Consider the following 15,596-nt stretch of genomic DNA (forward strand, 5'->3'; position numbering starts at 1 on the left):
GTGGCTGCGTAATTCATGATCCTTAACCTGCTGAAATCATTGGCAAAACTCCCCTTGACTTCAGTGCAAGCGGGAGCAGGTTTCTACGTGATCATTTGTTTTCAACATGGCAGGGCCTGGGGGTCAGGAACCAGGACTCCTGGGTTCTGTTCTCAGCTCTGCCAAAGACTCACTTTGTGACTTCAGACAAGTCACCCGGGGCCCATTTCTGCAGCCTTTAATCATCTGAATGATTCTTACTCAAGAGTTGCAGAATCAGGCCCTCAGCTGCTCTGTGCCTCAGTTTCCCTTCTGCACAATGGGTTTAACGATACTTCCCCATCCCATGGAGGAGGGGTGGGGCTCAGTGATTGGTAAGTGCTTTGAGATCCCTGGGGCTTTGGAAGGCAGTACTTTGCTATGATTCCTTGCTTCATTAATTGCTTTCACCAGCTGCTTTTGCTGGGGGGCGTTGCGGGGAAATGAATGCCTCCCTTCCGTTCTGCAGGATGAGGTTTTCCAGTCTATGCAGCACACTCTGTTTCCATCCCACCCCCTGTTGTGCTCCAGATGGGCAACTATTTATGGCCTTGTGATGCTTGAAGACGGTGCCTTTCTGAGTCATTTCCTCACTCCTCGCCCCCCAGGACCCTCCACTAGGGTCTGCCCAGGGGTCGAAGTTCCTTTTTCCTGTAGGCTGTGGCATGTCACCACTGTGGGACAGTCCCAAGAGTGCAACTGAGCCTTCCCATGCACCTCCCGACTTGGTCCACGGCTTCAGTTCCCAATTCTCACCGTCCCATCCTCAGCTCCATCGCTGACCCCTGACCCCCGTCTGCCTCGCTCTCTCAGGGGAAGGAGCCAAGACAGCAGTTAAAAAGCTGCAGCCTCTCTTGGTCTGTCTCTCCTCCCCTCTGCACAGTCATCTCTCTCCCCCCCGCCCCCCACATCTGTGCTTCCATCAGCTGGGAAAGAGGTTCTTCAGCCAGCCACCCGCCAAGCAGGAGCGCCTCTCCTTTGTGGCACCGCACCGCTTCTTTCCAGGGATCCCCCTCGGACCTAGCATTGCCAAAGGTATGTGGAAAATATAGTTGATTGGCACAGTGCTTTGCAAAAGAAAAAGGGCTTCGTTTAAAAAGAAACTTTAATAGTGAGTTACAGCCACGGCGTGTTAATTTCACCCAGCTCAGAAGTTAACAACAGATGTTTGTGGCGGGGAAATATAGATAGAAACCAAGTCTGTTTGAGATCAGAGACTGAACCCAAGTGTCCGTCTGTGTGTACGCATCCCCTGCCTGGCATCCCTTCCCCACCAGCTGTAAAGATCTTCCACTTTTCCCTTTTATGGAAGAGAGAAAAAATAAATAGGAATTTTTTTTCGATCACTGCCCGCCTGGATATCAGCAGGGTCGCTCTGTCACAGGCCGGGATGAAATCATGTGAAATGACTGGCTCTGGGGGAAGTGGTTTGTGACCAGCCAGGTTGGGCTGTGTGTGTAGCTCATCTCATGCACGCTAGCGGTATCTCTCGCTCTGTAGCTGAATTAAAGATGGACCTAAGCACACGGTTTGGATCTGGAGCCAATTCCAGACATCCACCACGTTCTGATATGCTTGGTTCTGGCCCCTCTCTCCACGGAATCAAACAATTGAAGAGGAAAACGCCTATTCGCGGTTATTCCCTATGACACCTTCCCTGGAGCTTTGCCAGCCTTTGTTATAAAAGTCCCACCACAGTGATCACAGTCTCAGGACATTCGTCCTGGTATCAAGCCTGAATTTTCATTTGCTTAATTTCAGCCTGCAACCCTGAGCGTGACCTGATCCCTCTCTAGCTTCAGTGCTTACAACCCCTTCAAATACTTGCAGGCTGTTATCATGTTCCTTGGAGTCGTCTCTTAGCCAAACCATAAATATTTCGCTTTTGTAATCTCTCCTCGTCCGTCAGCCCTCCAGCCCCATAATCAGTCTTGTTGCTGTCCTCTGTGCTCGCCCCTGGATCTAGGCGGCAAGATGCCCTTGGTCGAGTACGTCTAGTTAAGAGGGCTGTGACTTTCCCTCAGATTCTGAGGTCAGCAGCCGCCAGCCGAGTGGAACGAAAGGGGCTGGTTTGTACTAGCAACCCACTACAGGCTTTGAAGTGAGCGAGGTGGCTTATTGCAGGCAGGCACGGGGGGCGATGCCTGGCGGGCGCTCAGGGGAGGTCGAAGTGGCTGCTGTCTGTGCTGTGCTTCGATGCGGCTGGTTGAAGGCCATGAAGCTCATGGGGCCAGCCACTGCCCTCTGGGGTATCCCTGGATGAGCACGGTTTGGCTCAGACCAATGCACACGGGCAGGACACCAGCTGCTCTGGCTGGCTTACACTGCTCTGAGCCCACAGGGCTGGCTCAGCCACGCAGCCCAGCGTGGTCTCTCGTGCGTGTGGCTTCTCTCTGATGCGCCTTCACGGAAGGAGCCACGGGCTGCCGAGGGAGAGATAGCCCAGGCTGGCAGGAAGCCAGATTCCGGCATGTGTGAGATGCTGCAATGGCCAGGGCTAAAGGGGCCCAGGGTGGGAGGGAGAGCTCAGTGGTTTGAGCTTTGGCCTGCTAAACCCAGGGTTGTGAGTTCAATCCTTGAGGGGGCCATTTAGGCATCTGGGGCAAAAATTGGGGATTGGTCCTGCTTTGAGCAGGGGGTTGGACTAGATGACCTCCTGGGGTCCCTTCCAACCCTGAGATTCTATGATCTATGATTCTATGAGTCCAAATCAAAGCCCCGAGCCAGGCCCCTCCTGCTTGTACGGTAGGTGTGGGACTCGGCAGTTCAGAGACAGGCTGCACAAGAACCTGGGGCCAAACCCCCTGGGGTTTGTGGCTTGGTCCCTCACTGTTCAGCACACGACCCCCAAACACTGGTTTTATCTCCTGCCCTGGCCAGGCAGCTCCTGCTGAGGGTGTGCCACGCAGCAGGACTCCAGCCCATAGCAAGGGGAATCATAGAATAGAATCATAGAATATCAGGGTTGGAAGGGACCCCAGAAGGTCATCTAGTCCAACCCCCTGCTCAAAGCAGGACCAATTCCCAGTTAAATCATCCCAGCCAGGGCTTTGTCAAGCCTGACCTTAAAAACCTCAAAGGAAGGAGATTCCACCACCTCCCCAGGAAACGCATTCCAGTGCTTCACCACCCTCCTAGTGAAAAAGTTTTTCCTAATATCCAACCTAAACCTCCCCCACTGCAACTTGAGACCATTACTCCTTGTTCTGTCATCAGCTACCACTGAGGACAGTCTAGATCCATCCTCTTTGGAACCCCCTTTCAGGTAGTTGAAAGCAGCTATCAAATCCTCCCTCATTCTTCTCTTCTGCAGACTAAACAATCCCAGTTCCCTCAGCCTCTCCTCATAAGTCCTGTGTTCCAGTCCCCTAATCATTTTTGTTGCCCTCCGCTGGACGTTTTCCAATTTTTCCACATCCTTCTTGTAGTGTGGAGCCCAAAACTGGACACAGTACTCCAGATGAGGCCTCACCAATGTTGAATAGAGGGGAACGATCATGTCCCTTGATCTGCTGGCAATGCCCCTACGTATACATCCCAAAATGCCATTGGCCTTCTTGGCAACAAGGGCACACTGTTGACTCATATCCAGCTTCTCGTCCACTGTCACCCCTAGGTCCTTTTCTGCAGAACTGCTGCCGAGCCATTCGGTCCCTAGTCTGTAGCGGTGCATGGGATTCTTCCATCCTAAGTGCAGGACTCTGCACTTGTCCTTGTTGAACCTCATCAGATTTCTTTTGGCACAATCCTCTAATTTGTCTAGGTCCCTCTGTATCCTATCCCTACGCTCCAGCATATCTACCTCTCCTCCCAGTTTAGTGTCATCTGCAAACTTGCTGAGGGTGCAATCCACACCATCCTCCAGATCATTTATGAAGATATTGAACAAAACCAGCCCCAGGACCGACCCTTGGGGCACTCCACTTGATACCGGCTGCCAACTAGACATGGAGCCATTGATCACTACCCATTGAGCCCAACAATCTAGCCAGCTTTCTATCCACCTTATAGTCCATTCATCCAGCCCGTACTTCTTTAACTTGCTGGCAAGAATACTGTGGGAGATGGTGTCAAAAGCTTTGCTAAAGTCAAGAAACAACATGTCCATGGCTTTCCCCTCATCCACAGAGCCAGTTATCTCGTCGTAGAAGGCAACTAGATTAGTCAGGCATGACTTGCCCTTGGTGAATCCATGCTGACTGTTCCTGATCACTTTCCTCTCCTCTAAGTGCTTCAGAATTGATTCCTTGAGGACCTGCTCCATGATTTTTCCAGGGACTGAGGTGAGGCTGACTGGCCTGTAGTTCCCAGGATCCTCTTTCTTCCCCTTTTTTAAAGATGGGCACTACATTAGCCTTTTTCCAGTTGTCCGGGACTACCCTGGATCGCCGTGAGTTTTCAAAGATAATGGCCAATGGATCTGCAATCACATCCGCCAACTCCTTTAGCACGCTCAGATGCAGCGCATCCGGCCCCATGGACTTGTGCTCATCCAGCTTTTCTAAATAGTCCCGAACCACTTCTTTCTCCACAGAGGGCTGGTCACCTCCTCCCCAGGCTGTGCTGCCCAGTGCAGTAATCTGGGAGCTGACCTTGTTCGTGAAGACAGAGGTAAAAAAAGCATTGAGTACATTTGCTTTTTCCACATCCTCTGTCACTAGGTTGCCTCCCTCATTCAGTAAGGGACCCACACTTTCCTTGACTTTCTTCTTGTTGCTAACATACCTGAAGAAACCCTTCTTGTTACTCTTAACATCTCTTGCTAGCTGCAACTCCAGGTGTGATTTGGCCTTCCTGATTTCACTCCTGCATGCTCGAGCAATATTTTTATACTCTTCCCTGGTCATTTGTCTAATCTTCCACTTCTTGTAAGCTTCTTTTTTGTGTTTAAGATCAGCAAGGATTTCACTGTGAAGCCAAGCTGGTCGCCTGCCATATTTACTATTCTTTCTACACATCGGGATGGTTTGTCCCTGTAACCTCAATAAGGATTCTTTAAAATACAGCCAGCTCTCCTGGATTCCTTTCCCCTTCATGTTATTCTCCGAGGGGATCCTGCCCATCCCCAGTTCCCTGAGGGAGTCAAAGTCTGCTTTTCTGAAGTCCAGGGTCCTATTCTGCTGCTCTCCTTTCTTCCCTGTGTCAGGATCCTGAACTCGACCATCTCATGGTCACTGCGTCCCAGGTTCCCATCCACTTTAGCTTCCCCTACTAATTCTTCCCAGTTTGTGAGCAGCAGGTCAAGAAGAGCTCTGCCCCTAGTTGGTTCCTCCAGCACTTGCACCAGGAAATTGTCCCCTACCCTCTCCAAAAACTTCCTGGATTGTCTGTGCACCGCTGTATTGCTCTCCCAGCAGATATCAGGGTGACTGAAGTCAGAGCAGGACTGCTAAGGGGGGTGTCCCCTGCCCCTCTGGTGAGACCCCTGCCAGCGCCTTCCCTCCCCATAGTGAGTGCCCACGTCCCACACCCCTCTCAGCCACCAGGGCCCAAACACACATGCAGGGTGGGAGTGCATGAGACATTTCCCCAGGGGTGGTGGAGAAAATGCCCCCAGGACCACCTGCAGAAATCTGGGGACAGAGAGCTCTAGGAAGCGGGGCATATACTTGGTGCTGGCTTGGCCAAGCCCTGGAGAACACACTGTGCGGGAGAGGCCTGCATCAGCTGGGGCAGCTGGGAGAAGGGGCCAGCCCAGCCTCTCCCCGGTTTGGCTTGCTGCTCCTTAGCTAGGACCGTTGCAGGGCCAGGGGCCAGATTCTCCTGTCGGTCACACTGGCATTGGCCTGGAGCTGTGCACTGGCCCTGCTCCCGTTTTGTACCTGTGGAAACGAGAGCAGAATCTGGCCCAAGATGCTTTGTCCCACGAGACCCATGGAGCCTCCTGAAGTCACCATGCTGCTCAGCAACATTGCAAGGGACAATGAGGCACAAGAGAAACCAGAGATGCCGGCAGCGCGCCTGCCCATGCTCACGCTCGCTCTCTAGTTTTTTCTGTCAGCCGGTGCCCATGCCCAGGGCAGCTGCTTGCCAGTGGAACTAGTATAACTGCAGCATGAGGTGCCCAAGGCACCCGACCAACGCCTTTATCGGGAGAAAAGCGATTTAGAAAACCTCACGGTGGATGATAAAACAAACCTGAGTCTGTAAAAGCCAAAGGGCGCGAGCACTAAACCTGGCTCGCTTTCCCCCAGCGATGCCAACAGCACCCTGTGCAAGGAGTTAATGCCAGATGCAGTGCCTTGAAAATTCACCCTGGCTGTGTGTTTTCTTGGTGTTAGACAAACATGAAGCCCTGGCAGCAAAGCACCCGCACCGCTGCACTGGGCTGCTGAGCAACTCCAGGATCCAGAGGGTCACACTCTGCTCCCAGGGACCCTGTTCCTGCAATCAGCTCCATGCAGGTGAAGCCTCGTGTCCGTGGCATGGATCTGACACCAAGAGCCAGGCACAGTTTGTATCATCTCTGCCAGCCTGCAATGAAACACAGCTTAGGGCGGACTGTGAGGTCCCAGCTGCAACTAATTTGTTCTCGCTGCTGGCCATTTGCATGGACCGCATTACAACAAGCTGGCTTAATTAGGTTCCAGAGAGGGGGGTGTGACGAAGCGGGACTGTTCTTAATGTTTTCTCTGAATAGTGTGGGGGTGCCTCAGTTTCCCCTATGCAGTTCTTAAGTGTCTAGGGGGTGGGGTAAGGGTGTATGATCATTGCAGAGCCCTGGAGGACAGGTGTGTGCAGGGGTCTGGACACAGAGAATGGCTGGCACCCTATTTCCTGGCAACTGATGACCTGGGCCCTTCCCCCCTGCAAGGTGAGAGCTACAGGGTTGAAGACAAAGAGATCAGGTGACCTCCTGGCCCGGGAAAGGGACAAAGCCCAGAGGAGGGGGGGCTGGAGAGAGTTTCAGTTTGGGGCTGGCTGGGGACATGGAGTGAAGTGCAGATGGGGTTGTCTGGCTCACTGCCCCCCAAAATGGACCCAGCTGAGGGGTCCTGTTCTCTGCACCTACAAGCTCTGTTTTAGACCATGTTCCTGTCGTCTAATAAACCTCTGTTTTACTGGCTGGCTGAGAGTCACGTCTGACTGCGGAGTTGGGGGGCAGGACCCTCTGCCCCTCCCCCCCCCCCCAGACCCCGCCTGGGCGGACTCGCTGTGGGAAGCACACGGAGGGACAGAGGATGCTGAATGCTCCAAGGTCAGACCCAGGAAGGAGGAAGCTGTGTGAGCTTTGTGTCCTGCAGACAGGCTGCTCCCAGACAGGAGACTTCCCCAGGGTCCTGACTGGCTTCATGGGGAGCAGTTCCAGAGCATCGCCCAGGGACTCTGTGACAGGGGGTCCTAGTAACCCCAGCTAAACAGGCAGAACCATGCATTTGCGATAGCTTTCAATTACAAGTCACAATAAGAGTCGTTCCGAATGTGTCGCCAGGCCCTTGGCATGGGCTGTCTGGAGGCTGCCCCCAGGGCAATACAGCGATGGCTAACCAATGTAAATCGCTAGTGCCTGAGGGACACCGCGATCCATCGGGGCACTGCAGGTCTGGGCGGTTCTGGTCTAGCCCAGGTCACTGCAAGGGGCCACGGGGCCTGCTCAGCTGCCTCCTATTCCAGCCTGCTGCGGGGAGGGAGCTGGTTCTCATTCCAGACTCAGGCCCATGTGGAGCTGAGCCAGGCTGAGGAAATCTGCCATGGTGCAGCCAGCAGGGCGCAGGGAATGACACTCTTTGGGCATGTGGAGGTACAGCAAGGGAGTGAGACGGCTCCCATGGGGGCAGAGCTGGCCTACCCCACGCAGGGTTACACGACCCACTTGTCATTGTCTGGTCCAGAGCCAGGGGCAGGCTGCTCTGAAGCACGAGGCCCTCTCTGCCATGGGTCTCGGCATCAGGCCCAGGTTTTCCGCCTCCCAGTGTCACCTTGGGCAACTCCCTTAGCCTCTGGGGCCTCAGTTTCCGGTCTGTGAAATGGGGCTATGGATCCTGCCTCCACCTGGCTGGGCTGTTTAGAGTGTCAGCAGTTTGGGGGCAGGGCTGTGTACTTGTGCGGTGCTGTACCAGGTGGTGGAGGGCCTGAGGCTAGCCAGCCCTGACCACTAAATAGGCACACCTGGGTTGGATCAGGGAGTGCCCATAATGGGCAGCAGGTGGAAGCCCAGGAAGTTGGTACAGAGTCTTCACAAGGTGAGGAAAAGCTCCTGTGGGGAAGCTTCAGACCAGGGATTGTCCCAGGTAGGGGTAGGAGGAAGGAAGGGAAACCTTGTCTTGCGAAGCCTTAGGAATGGATTTGGGTTGGGATTTGTGACTCTTATTTGCAGTTAATTTTATATTAAAAATCTAGTCCCCAAGGAGAGGTATATTTGACCAAGGGAAGTTTTATTTAAACAGTCCAAGCAGGGAAACTGAGGCCGGCTGCCTGTAGCGTGACCCTTGGCAATGATTGGGCGCATGGGAGGTGGCCGACTCCAGTTACAAGTGCCCAGCACAATGGGATTTGAATCTCCGCTGGGGCACGTACCGAGGTGGGTATCCTGAGCCATGGCTGCGCTGCTACTGAGTATGCAGCCGGGGGACAGGTGCGTTTGTACCTGGGCGCCTAACCCCCAGGGCCGCCACCTCACTGCTCTCTGTAGCTGCTGGCAGGAGCAGAGTTATCGTGTGCCCGGCTCCCTGTGCTGGGAATGGCAGGTCCTGGTAGGCAGAGGGAGACTTGGGCCAGGTCAACACTTAAACGTTTTGCCAGCTAAAAAAATTCCCACCTGTGACTGACAGCCCTGCTGGCAAAGCCCCGGTGTGGACCCAGTTACACCAGCAAAAAGGACATTTGCTGGGATGGCTTGTTCCGTTCAGGAACTGGTATAAGTGATGCCAGAGACGCCCTCTTGCCGCGTCTCCACAGGCAGGGCTTGCCAGGATAGCACCATAGCACCGGACCCTGTCTAGTGTAGACAAGGCGTTGTAAACGCCTGAACTAAACTTCCCGATCTCTGCCACAGCTCATTGCATGGTCTCTGTGCTTCCGTTCTTGGGGTGACCACGGGCCATCCCCGACTGCCCAGTAGGAGATCCTGGACAAGAGTGTGCAATGTCCAATCTGTCTCTCCTCCCGCAGGCTCTTCCCGGAAAATTTGAGCAGTGGGGAGCACCCAGAAAAGTCCCTGCTATGGTGCTAATCAGCAATGACAATAACCTGGACCTGTTTATGGGCTGTGGCTGGTGGGAAGAGGGATGGGGCTGCAGAGTTTCTCTGCTGGGGTGACACACACTCCACATTCAGGTCCTGCTCTTTTTTCTTTTGTAAGCTCTGAGGGCAGGAAGTGAACTTGTGGTGGAGAAAACCAAACGAACAAAAACCCAGAGCCTTAAGAGGACACGACCTGTTTAAACTGCATGGGCCTGATTTCCCTCGCAGCCAGACGCAGCTACAATCACACAGATTTCACAGCGTTGCCTTACGCTGGAGTGGGGGAGATCGGAATCAAGCCCATAATGCTGCTGGAAACATATCCCCCCCCAGGGTACTAGCACCTAGCAATTCAAATGGGCGGAAATTTAAAAATTTCAGTTACCTTCTCACTGGTTAAGCTGTTTGGTTTTGCATTTTCAGGTGAGGTAACTGTCAGTTTCACTTTAGTGTTTGGTTAGTTTCACTTTTAGGCTCTCTATTTGTCTTGTAAATACCACAGGGGAAGGTTTGTTTGTTGAATAATAACCATTTCCATTGCCATAAAAAACAACCATTTCTGTCTGAGCTTTGTTCTCTCTTACATTCTTTCCAAAATGCAGATTTCAAACCAGTTGGCCCTGACCATGTGCTATTAACTTAGGGACCACTGGAAAATCAAAGTGCCCTGTCAAAACCTGGTAAACCCCTTATGCTGTGAGTTTGTGGGCAGGCCCACACAGATGTATAACTAATATATATTGTTTGGGTTAAGTCACATAGTCTGAAGTCACTGCTCTTCCAGGAAATCCGTGTCTGCTAGTCAACCACGTCTCCTGGTCTGAATGGCCCCAGATCTAGTGAGAATAGGCAGAGGAGTTCGGACTGAGTGGCAGTTCCTTCTGGTAAACGCCACGGCGGTTTTTGAACCTTACCCTGGACTTGCTGCGGGAGCAGTTAAAAACAGCAATAAAGCGCTGACTGTAACCCTGGTTTAGTTTCATATTAGAAGGTCTCTAGGATCCTGCATCTTGTCCCAGGCTTTGGGAAACCAGATGCCAGGAGGCTCAGTCATTAGCAGGTGAGAGGAGCTAAAGCCTTTGGCGTTGGTAGCTGTTTCTGAGGCAGCAGGAGGTCCCAGCAGAGCCAGCCAGCACGGGGGTGTTTGGGCGGAGTAGGATCTGTGCCTCCTGGTAAGTGTCCTTTCTTTTGCTTGCACCTCGTACTTTGTGGGGTTGTGTTGGGGGCTAGACACCATGGGCTGGGTCAGGGGCAGTCACTGTCTGTCAGGGCTGGAACTGAGGCAGGGGCAGTTACAGAACAACAATCAAACACGCAGACACACTCTGACTGTCAAATGGGTGTCGCTGGGCTCTCCAAGCGAGTCTTCATAGTAGGGTCCTTGGTGCCAGGCTTCAGGAGACCAAGCGCAGGTCCAGGATGTAAGCGGGTGCATGGAGTGAAGAAGGCCGGTGTTCAGTGCTGCTCTGGCCCTTTCCGAGCAGCCTGGGGGGTCCCACATGGAGCGAACATGGGGACGTTTGCACTGTGTGGGCCGGGCATGGCAGGGAGGGCGACTCCATTAACAGTCGGGTTGACTAAGGGATTGAAATCTGAACAATAATAAAACCCTTTTACCTGAATAACTAACCGCCCACAAATGTTATCCAGCCCTGCTCTGTGCAGGGTTAAAGCCCAGTCTAACTGCGCAGCATGGAGACCAGCCGCAGACTAGTCATGGCACATGGCTTGTCTTGTGGCCACCTGGCTTATGTAAATACCTGGTGCAAACAGCTCAGGGACCTCAGAGCCCAGAGGCAGCATCGGGAGGTCAGAGCTGCTGGCGTGAAGGAGCAGAGACTCCGGGCTCTTTATTGACCTGGCTAGGAGGGCATTGTGGAGTGGGCTCACCTCAGGACTAACTTCCCTGATTCTCCCGCTGGGGAAGCCAGTCTCCTGACGAACAGGGCTTAAATTTATCAGGCATCAGGGAACATTTTTGGGAAGGGAGAGCCTCTGCGGAAGGGCTGGGCTCCACCTAAGTCTAAGTCAGGGATTGGCAACCTTTGGCATGTGGCCCATCGGGGAAAGCCACTGGCAGGCCGGGATGGTTTGCTTACCCGCAGCGTCCGACAGTTCGGCCGATCGCAGCTCCCACGGGCCGTGGTTCGCCGTTCCAGGCCAATGGGGGCTGCAGGAAGCGGCGCGGGTCGAGGGATGTGCTGCCCACTGCTTCCCGCAGTCCCCATTAGCCTGGAACGGTGAACCGCGGCCCGTGGGAGCTGCAATTGGCTGAACCTGCAGACACTGCAGGTAAACAAACTGTCCTGGCCCGCCAGAGGATTTCCCTGGTGGGCTGCATGCCAAAGGTTGCACAGTCTAAGTGGTCTAAGTGGAACCAGACTGCTGACACAGGACGTCACTCAGGAGGAATGTTTGCCCCAGGAGCTGGTGGAAGGCTGGCAGGAGCTGAGGAGCTCACCCCTCAGAATGGTGTCTGGGCATCCAATTAAAGGTGTGGTGTAAATTACACCTGAACTAGAGCAGGATCATATACCAATGCAGAGGTCAAAAGTCTGTAAGCTCAGCGGGTGTCAGACCAACGGGTTAAACATAAACTGGCACCTGGTCAAAACTAAACCCTAGACATGTCTGTGCGCAAATGCAAGAAATGTAAAACCAAACCCTGGGGCCCTGGAATGCCTGGGAATGGACTTGGACCATTGCAGTGATGTGACAGAATGACAAATACAGGAAGTAACTGAGTCAGTTTGCAGCCAGGGAGATTTAGGTTGGATATTAGGAAAAACATTGAAATGCTCAGGCTAGCTCAGCATTGCCCAGGTGATCAAGGCAAGCTGTAGAATCCCCGTTGCCTGAGGTTTTTAAGGGCACGTTGGACAAGCTCCTGGAGGGATGCTTTAAGCTGACTTGGTCCTGCCTCAGCGCCGGGGGGGGGATGGATGAGATGACCTCTCGCGAGCTCTTCCAGACGGGCATTTCTATGAAAACCAATGGGCTAGGGTCATACCCGGTTACAAGCCGGATGAAGCCAAAGAGCTGGGGGCGCAGTTCTGGGCCATAAAGAGTCGGCAGAATCGAGGGAGAGTGGAATTCTGAGCGGAGAGGCCTGCCCAGTTGCATCTGTGTGGATACAAATCCCAAGTTGTAGGAATGTGTCACTCCATCAGTGGGGCCGCATGCCCGGGCTCCAAGTCAAGGAAAGGAAACTAGGGACAAGGCAGCAAAACCCAGCAAAACAATAGTAATGGGGGACTTCAGCTACCCGCCTATGAACTGGTCACACAGCCCAAGGGGACGGGGCGAAAGAAACAAATCTTGACACTTTCAGTGATTCCTTCGTGGAGCAGCGAGTGCCAAAGTGTGAGAGGAGAGGCTGTGCTTGATGATGCCGAGGTAACTGATAGGAGCTAATTCGAGAAGTGACAGTAGCTGAACCACTCAGGACCAGAGACCGCAATATAATTAGTCAACATCCCTGGGGCAGGTAAGTGCCAAACAGTGAACTCGAGAGAGGGTGAAGGGCCCAAAGCTGGAAGTAACAGAGTCGAATCCCTAGAGGTGGCCTGGATGCTACGTAGGAATACAACTAGAGTCTCAGCAGACACGTGTCCCACCAAACAAACAGAGCTACATGGCAGGATCAAGAGCGTGTTTCAGGCAAACAGAAATCCTGCCAGATTTGGTAACCTGTCCCCGTGAAGCCAATAATCAGGAGCACAAAGTACCACAGGCGATAGGAGAGGGGGAAATCAGAGGAGCCAAAATGGAGTCTGAAGAGCAAATAGGCAAAGGTATAAAAACCAGCCATGAGCAAGCCTTTAAGTCTATCAGAAGCAGGAAGACTGGGAAAGACTGGGTGAGCCCGCTTGATTACCAGGAATTAACAGGAGCAATTAAGGGAGATTGATGCAAGGAAATCATTTGGCTTCTCAGTCTTCACTGCTGAGATGTCATGGGAATTCCTGCCCCGGGATTGATCTTCTCTGGGTACTATGAGAGAGCTGCTGGAGCAAACTGATCATTTAAAATGTAATACGGGACCAGACCTAGGCTACGAGGTAGCTGAGCTGCTAAAAAAATGGCTAAACACTTATTAAAAACATCAGCTGTTCCAGAGACTTGGAGGGAGCAAATCTTGGACTTGTATTTTGAAAAGGCTCTGGGGTGCTCCATATAGACCAGTCAGCCTCATCTCTCAGCTGAAAAGCTAGTTAAAAACAGAATGACAAAACACTGTGGAGATCATTCCACGACAGGGTCAGACCAAGAGAGATTCAGCTAAGGAAAATTGTCTCGCTGATATCTTAGAATTCTTTGCCCATGTTAGTACAGTAGTGGGTAAAGAAGAACCAGCTGACATAATTTATGTATACTTCCAAAGAAATCTTTTTTAACCGCTAAAGAAGCGAAGTCACCAGCGGGCGAGAGGCAAAATATTGTCACGGGTCAAAAATTGGCTCAGAGTCAGAAAAAAAAGACTAGGATTTAATGGTGAATTTTTATCATGGCCAGAGGTGAACAGCAGGAGTCACAGGAGTTCTGCACTAGGTTGGAGATTCCAACATGTTTGTTCGTGATGTGGAAAGGGGGGTGAGCCAGGGAGGGGGCTGGAATCTGCCCAGGACTATCAGTAAATTAGGTGAGTCAGGACCAGAGAGCATGGTGAGGGAACTTCAGAGAGGAACCCTGTACAGAAACAGGCCACACAATTACCTAGGGAGGTTTTTAAGGCCCGGCTTGACAAAGCCCTGGCTGGGATGATTTAGTTGGAGATTGGTCCTGCTTTGAGCAGGGCGTTGGACTAGATACCTCCTGAGGTCTCTTCCAACCCTGATCTTCTATGATTCTACAATTCTAATTACAAATGAAATTCAAAGTCAACAAATGCAAAGCAATGCACATTGCAGGGGGGAAATAAATTACCCGTGCACCATACAGTGTCCAAATTAACTGTGTCAGCTCAAGAAAAGGGAGCCATTGTCGACAGCTCAGTGGAGACTCCTGCTCAATGTGCAGCTGCAGTCAAAATAGCGAGCACAATGTGAGGCTGCATAAGGGAATAATACAGAGAATTTTCTAACGCCTTTATGTAAATCAATGGTGCAGCCTCGCCTGGACGCTGCGTGCAATGCTGGTCACTGTGGCTCCACAAGGATATAGCAGAACTAGAGGGGGGTTCAGACAAGGATGAGGAGAATAAGCAACAGCTTGGAAAAACCTCCTTGGAGGAGAAATTGAAAAGACTGGGATGTTACCCCAGCAAGGAGACGAATAAGAGGGGGTGTGATAAAAGTCTGTAAATAATGCCTGGCCTAAAGAAGGGAGCTCAGGAGCCTCTGTTCTCCTTCCCTTATCATAGCACAAGAACAAAGGGACATTCAATGAAATGAAAAGATGGGAAATTCCAAACCAATCAAAGGAAATACTGTCTCATGCAATGTGTGATTAAACTGGGGAACTCATTGCCACAAGAATTTAACAAGATTCAAAAAGAGATTGGACACTGGGTGAAAATGATCATGACATGATAGATTTCATGATTCAAAAGAAAGAAAGGCAAAATGTCTTTGTCCTCTGGGAGCCCTGCTGCCCCCCCCCCAGGCTCCTGGCTACTTTCTCCCAGCAGGCTGCTGCCTGGGCTCCCCTCTTACCACTGGGAGCCTGCTTCCCTCTGGCTCCCCACTCCAAGCATGGCTGCCGGTCGCAGGGAGTTCCCAGAGCTGTCTGGGTGCAGCTGCTCTGAGCAGAGACAATAGCAGTGTGAAATGGACAAGGATGTCAATTTCACTGCTGGTAGGCTCTGTACTGTGAAATTGAGCTGGAGCAGGGCTGCAGCAGGGGCTGTCATCCTAGGATAGATGTGGGGCTCTAGTGGCTGCCAGTGCCCCACAATGCCCCACTTCAGTCAATGCAAGTGTTCCTGTGAGGATGCGCTCCACCGGCAGGAGGAGAGTAGGATGGACACCAACAGCCGATTGAATGACCTTAATTAAGTCAACCTAGTTTTGTAGTGTAGAGAAGGCCTAAGGGACATGAGTCACACCTAGCAAGGAAGATAAAAGGCAGTAAGAAGAGGTTATTTGACTATATTAGAATGAAGAGAAAGACGAAGGAAAGTGCAGGTCCTCTCCTTAGTGGAGAATGGGAGCTATTAACTGATGACATCAAGATCACTGAAGTGTTTAATGCCTATTTTGCTTCAGTCATCACTAAAAAGATTAGTGGTAACCAGATACTCAGCACAATTAATATTAACAACAACGGGGAAGGAACGCAAGCCAAAATAAGGAGAGGACAGGTTAAAGAATATTTAGATAAATTTGATGTATTCAAGTTGGCATGGTCTGATTAAATTCATCTCACTTTACTTAAGGAACTAGTCTGAAGCAATC

At 52.0% G+C, this 15,596-nt stretch overlaps 1 protein-coding gene across 3 annotated transcripts in view; it reads left to right on the forward strand.

Moving 5' to 3' along the window:
• The first annotated feature begins 683 nt into the window (after positions 1 to 683).
• TBXA2R (thromboxane A2 receptor) overlaps positions 684 to 15,596 on the forward strand; it is a 43,074-nt gene continuing 28,161 nt past the window's right edge. Inside the window, exons 1-2 of one of the 3 annotated variants that reach the window (XM_073324339.1) lie at positions 10,025 to 10,373; positions 12,533 to 12,688. The gene's annotated coding sequence lies outside the window, so the exon portion shown is untranslated. Of the gene's footprint in view, positions 1,054 to 10,024; positions 10,374 to 12,532; positions 12,689 to 15,596 lie in introns of those variants that run through there. The other 2 variants (XM_073324340.1, XM_073324338.1) reach the window with 2 other exon arrangements.

Source organism: Lepidochelys kempii, chromosome 25, assembly GCF_965140265.1.
Source record: "Lepidochelys kempii isolate rLepKem1 chromosome 25, rLepKem1.hap2, whole genome shotgun sequence".
Classification (NCBI taxonomy): Eukaryota; Metazoa; Chordata; order Testudines; family Cheloniidae; genus Lepidochelys; species Lepidochelys kempii.